General features: G+C 47.9%; 1 protein-coding gene across 2 annotated transcripts in view; it reads right to left on the bottom strand.

Moving 5' to 3' along the window:
• DDHD2 (DDHD domain containing 2) overlaps positions 1-1,237 on the bottom strand; it is a 33,835-nt gene extending 32,598 nt beyond the window's left edge. For both annotated transcript variants that reach the window (XM_044931961.1, XM_006070612.3), the window contains exon 1: positions 1,103-1,237. The gene's annotated coding sequence lies outside the window, so the exon portion shown is untranslated. The remainder of the gene's footprint in view (positions 1-1,102) is intronic.
• Between the last annotated feature and the right edge of the window lie 5,119 nt (positions 1,238-6,356).

Genomic DNA, 6,356 nt, shown 5'->3' on the forward strand with positions numbered 1-6,356 from the left:
GCCACACAATTTAAAATATAAATAACAAATTAACAGCTTTTTGTTTGGTTGGTTTTTGTTTTTTTTTAGGGGAGGGAAGGAGGCTTTAAACAAAATGCTTCTTATAGTTAGATCAACGGGCTTTGCACTGATCTCCCAATCCTCCCAGAAAACTATGATTTTAATTAAACAAAACTGGAATCATGAGAAACGCATGGTCAAAATCGTGATTGCAAAAACAGCCCAAACCACTTTACCCCAATTTCCAATATAAATCTAGTGCCAAAGCCAAAAACATTTACTCCAACTGTTTTTAATAACACCTGCTTTTAGGCTCCAGGTTACGGGAATTACAACACTGAAAATAAAACTATTCGCTTAAGATAACAGTCACTTCTTATCAATCCTTGCAGGGTGCTGAAGCAGGGACGAAGGTACAAATTTCTGAAAACGCGAATCCTCGCTTGGGCCACTGCGCGCAGGCGCGCGCCCACTCGCACGGTCCAGGTCTCAGGAAAAAAGTAGCAAGTGACCTTCTTGCCCCAAGGAAGACTAACCATTGTGTTTCCCCTTCACCGCTCGGCAGAGACTAACCTAAGCTGCAGACAGACCACAAAAGGGAAACCTAGGCTCCGGCGAGGGGAGCGGGCGAGACCATCTCGACACTCAGTGCAGCTGGACCGAGAACACCCGGCCTTCCTCTGAGCCGCCGCTCCCCGGCTTCAGCCACTTTTTATCTTTTTTCCCTCCAGCACGAATTTACCTCCACCACCTCGCGTGTCCCCTCTCCCCAGGACCCCGGGCCTCCTGCGACCCAGGTTTGAGACCTCAGGGCTCGCGGACGCCTCTCCCCGTCCCGCCTCCAGCCCCGCAGCGAGCAGCGGGACGCGGGTGGAAACCGGATGACTTCCCGGCGCCTCCAGGAGCCGTCGATACCAAGAGGGCCCAGGCCGCGTCCCTGGGGCCGAGGCCACCCCCCGCCCCGCCGGGGCTGGTCCTCCCGGGCCCCCGCTTCCCTGCCTCCAGGCATCGCGCCCTCCTCCGCCCCTGGCATCTCCATCCCGCAGGGCCTTCCAGCCGCCCCTCGGGTCAGGGGCCCGGGGCCCGGCCGCCGCGGACTCACCTGGCTGCCTCACAGCCTCTCGCGCTCTGCTGCCCTCGCTCAGAGGGGCACGACATGTCCCCGCGGAAGCCTGCCCCGCGAGCCGGGGCGGGGCGGGGCGGAGCTTGCGGGCCCGCGGGATTCGCGCCAACACCGTTCTCCACCGCGCTCCCAGTAGGCGAGCTGCCAGCCGGCCGGGCCGCCGAGAGCAGAGAGCTGAGGTGACGGGGAGCGCGCAGTGGAGCGACGGCCGGGGATTGGAGACCCGCAGGGCCGCTGGCAGGAAGTGTCGCGAGAGGTGGAGGGACTCGCGCGAGATGTTATCCTCGGAACCGGCTGGAGGTCGGCGCGTGGGACTAGTGGGTGTTGCGTGCGGCGTGCCCTCCGCTCCGAAGCCGCCCGCGGGTTCTCGGCACGAGGCTCAGGAGGTCTTTGGAAGGAAGGGACGCGGCCTGAGGCGTTACGAGTGGAAAGCCTGTCAAGTCTCGGTGAAAGCCAAGGTTCTTCGAGCAAGGATAAACGAGCCCAGCCTCTTCACTTTATAGAGAGAAAGACAGACGTCCTGGCCCCCGTGGTACCCCGGCTGACCTGCTAATGGCCAGAATGGTGCGAGGACGCTGGCATGCCACCCCCTGCTGAAAAGTTGGGCAGGGAGCTGGCAGCAGCTGCGGCTATCCAGACCTTCGCTTCTGGGTGCTGAGAACACACACAATTGGCATTTGCAAGGGGAAAAAGATCTCTGGGGCTTTGCCCTTCTTCCTGGCGTTTATTAGGATTTCGAGGCTGCCGAAAAGGTATATTTAAAAGATGTTGAGGTGAGCTTGGCAGGATTCAGAAGCCGCAAGGGAGGTCGGAGGTGATATTTTTGTCTTAACAAGATGACATGACTGAGGTCAAGAGTTTAAATGAATTTCCTAAGTAGTAGAGCTGCCCAGATCTCCTGAGGATTTAGTTTTCTGCAAGCCCTCAATTCCTTTGGGCCTACAATACTTGTCTGTTTCCTAACTAAATTATAGGGCAAGGGTTCGGGGGATGTTTGTCAGTCTTATTTCTTCAAAAGCTGAGAATAGGGAAACTAAAAGTTTTTGTAACATACTCTCTTAATGTTTAAGCCACACACAATTATCCACAAGTTTACTTATACCTTCTCCTCAAATTTGTAACACCTGAATAGCTTCAGTTCTCTGAAGAGGATAAAGCAAGCCAGTTACTAGGATGCTGTTAGATGACTAATGTAACTAATAACAGTAGCTGGCTTTTACTGAGCTCTTACCATGTTCTAGGTACAGTTGTAAGCATTTTACAAGTATAATCCCATTTAATTCTCACAGCAACAGGGTGTTGTAGGTTATCTCTATTTGCAGAGGTAGTTAACACACTACCAGCAAGTGATGGAGCTATAAACACATGCTCTGTCTTCTGAGCCTGCACCTAAGTAACTTAACCTAAAATCAGTTTAGTGATAGAATTGGAACTTGAATTCCAAGCTCCTCTTTCTCCAAATCCCTGATGCAGCCTCCATACCAGGTGTTCTGTTTTGGGGGGAGGCTCTCAGTACCCTCTATACTAACTGCTGAGAACCCTGTAGACTTAGTTTTGGTTGAAGTACAATATATGAAGAAAATCCAGCCTCACTGAACTGTGTAGATGGAGAAGTCTTTTAATAGCCTTTTGAGATAAATTGTGGGATATTCTAATACTGCACTAAAATTCAACAAATGGTAGCTCCTTAAAAGTTAGCTGCAATGTGGGATCTGAAAACTATTAGTGAATTTTTGTTCTCTGATACATTAAAACCCATTGGTTTATTCTGTACTTTAAATGGATCTTTTACTCATGCATGATTGATGGCATCATGCATTGATTTGGAAAATAGTTCACTGAGCTATGCAGTCTTTCAAATGTTAACATATTTCATTATCTTTTTAATTACCACCAATCTAATTAGAAAAGCATTTTTAAGTATTAGGAAGCTGTCAAGCTCAAAGAAGGTAAGTTTTCCAAAATTCCTTTTTCTTTAAAGGTCTAATTTCATCATTAGCAACAAACACTGTCAGTTGTGCTCCTTGAAGCGACAAGCTCACTTGGTTTTCAAGAAAAGTTCTGCCAAATACCTAAATCTGCATAGCCACAGTTTTTGTGTTATTTGTACTTTCAAATAAAAATGATGTTCCATGAAAAAGAGCAGCTAGTTATCAAGTCCAGTATGTTAGTTGCATGTGCTTTTTCCTCACAAGACCAGCTGTGGTATTGTGACTTATAGGAAAAACATTTGGTCATTCAGATGTATGAAAGTGAAAAGTCACTCCGCTGTATCCGACTCTTTGTGACCCCATGGACTATACAATCCATGGAATTCTCCAGGCCAGAACACTGGAGTGGGGCAGCCTTTCCCTTCTCCAGGGGATCTTCCCAACCCAGGGATCAAACCCAGGTCTCCCATTGCAGGTGGATTCTTTACCAGCTGAGCCACAAGGGAAGCCCAATACTGTAGTGGGTAGCCTATCCCTTCTCCAGGGGATCTTCCCAACCCAGCAATTGAACCAGGGTCTCCTGCATCACAGGCGGATTCTTTACCAACTGACCTATCAGGGAAGTCCCATTCAGATGAATATGTATATTCAATTCACAAATCCTAGCTCACAGCTCTCCAAACCCTTGGACTTGCCTGAGCTATAAAAGCAGTGGGATAATATTTGAACTCTCATCCTCAGGTCCTAAAATACCTCAGGGAAAGTGACTCTGGGACAGAAAGAGGGGGAGCTGCTTCTCTGGAGAATCAACCATGTGATTAGAGAGTGGTAACTTTCAGTCCCAACGCCCAGCCTCCGGGGGATGGCAGAGGGGTTAAAGGTTGAATTAGTTGCCAATTACCAATGACTTAGTCATGCCTTTGCAATGAAGCCTCACTAAAAATCCAGAGGCCAGGGTTCAAAGAGTTTCCAGGTTGGAGAACACCTGTGACGATTAGGGGGACCCATGTACCTGGAGAGGGCATGGAAGCCCTGCCCCCTTCCACCAGGCCATGCCCTATATCTCATACCCTATGTATAAACTGGAAATCTAGTAAATAGATGGGTTTTCCTGGGATTTGTGAGCTGTCCTGGCAAATTCACTGAAGCTGAGGAGCAAGTCATGGGAACCTCTGATTTGCAGCCAGTTGGTCAGAAGCACAGGTTAACGACCTAGATGTGTGACTGGCACCTGGAATGGAGGATGGTCCTGTGGGGCTGAACCCTTTACGTGTGGAATCTGATTCTGTACCTGGTAGACAGGGTCAAAAGTGACTTGAATTCTTGGACACCCTGCTGGGGGTTCAAGAATTGCTTGTTGGTGTGGGGAGGCCTCCACCTCCACATACACAGTTGAAATTGGGTCTGGAAACCCTTTTTTGCCAGCATAGTTTCAGCCCGCAGAACTGTTTCATGCATCCTAACCATTTTGTCACATAGAATGTCAAAAATGTGTGAACTCAAGGGTTAAGAGTTAATAAAATTAATAATTTACTCTTCATGAAGTATGGAGAAGGCGATGGCACCCCACTCCACTACTCTTGCCTGGAAAATCCCATGGACGGAGGAGCCTGGTGGGCTGCAGTCCATGGGGTCGCGAAGAGTCCGACGCGACGGAGCGACTTCATTTTCACTTTTCACCTTCATGCGTTGGAGAAGGAAATGGCAACCCACTCCAGTGTTCTTGCCTGGAGGATCCCAGGGACGGGGGAGCCACCAGGCTGCCACCTTTGGGGTCACATAGTCGGGCATGACTGAAGCGACTTAGCAGCAGCAGCAGCATGAAGTATATTTTTAAATGAAACTGGCATTTTTTTTTTTTTTTACAAATGCATGACAGTGGACAATACAATGACGAATAGCACAATTTGTTTGCACTGCCTTAATTCCTGGAAAGGCACCAGCAATTTTACCCACCACTGATTTTCCATCAACAGTGCAAATGGCAGCAACACAGCAAAAAAGGCAAATCGAGTCCTGGTACTATTAGGAAAACAGTTTTCATCCCATGACCCTTATAGGGATCTCTAAGACTCCCAGCCTCCACGGACCACCCTTTGAGAACTATACAACAATTAAATGTGCCTAATCTGGGGCTTGGAATAACAATACCTACCCTGAAGGAGTTCACAGTCTCAATAGGAGAGACAAGCAGGTAAACAAATACATCTTATCCAGTGCTGTAACAGAGACCAGATACACCAGTAGTTACAAAAGAGGGAGTAATCAAATGTCCAGGCATACCTCTAAAAGTTATCATTCAGTAGGTCTTCAGTGGGATTCAGGAATCTGCATTTTAAGCCCTCTAGGTGATTTGGAAGCATAGGAGAAGGCAATGGCACCCCACTCCAGTACTCTTGCCTGGAAAATCCCATGGACGGAGGAGCCTGGTAGGCTGCAGTCCATGGGGTCGCTAAGAGTTGGACACAACTGAGCAACTTCACTTTCACTTTTCACTTTCATGCATTGGAGAAGGAAATGGCAACCCACTCCAGAGTTCTTGCCTGGAGAATCCCAGGGATGGGGGAGCCTGGTGGGTTGCAGCCCATGGGGTCGCTAAGAGCTGGACATGACTGAAGCGACTTAGCAGCAGCATGAGATCCACACTTTGAGAAACACTGCCTTAAGAAGTATAAATTGCAAGTTTCCCACTTGTTTCCAGAATAAGTCGTATTTCAATATTAAAAAGGTATTGCGTGGAGTGCCTATCAAGGTATTAAGTGTTCTGAGGACAGGCTGTGTTTGGAGAGGTTCTCAATCCCTGGTGGACACCTAGGCATCAAAAGTTGAGACAACTCCACAGATGTCTCTGATGCACTGACTCTAAGATAACAAGGCCGGGGCCTTGGGCTGTGACAGTGATTCTCAAACTCGGATGATCAGAAGAGTGTGCTAAGTAGATTCTTTACATTTCAGATCCATACCCAAGATAGTTAATCAGCGGGGTCATGACTCTACATTGTAATCAAGAACATACAGGCTGCTGCTGTGAGGCAAGTACCATGAACTGACTTTGTTTTATAAAAGAAATTAGAACAAGAGGAACCACAAAGACATCAGAGTGATGTTCTTTTCCAGCCCAAAGTTGGCAATTTTTATAAGTTCATAAACCATTCCTAAGAATGCATTTTATTACTTTATAGCCACAACTGAATACTTTTGCCCCCAACTTAAGTAATCTTAGCTTTTAGTTTTTTCACTTTGAGGAAAGTGACTTGTACTTTTGCTTGTGTTGTCTCTTATTTCAGTGAAGATTGTTTTGA

The sequence above is a fragment of the Bubalus bubalis genome, chromosome 1, assembly GCF_019923935.1.
Source record: "Bubalus bubalis isolate 160015118507 breed Murrah chromosome 1, NDDB_SH_1, whole genome shotgun sequence".
Taxonomy (NCBI): domain Eukaryota; kingdom Metazoa; phylum Chordata; class Mammalia; order Artiodactyla; family Bovidae; genus Bubalus; species Bubalus bubalis.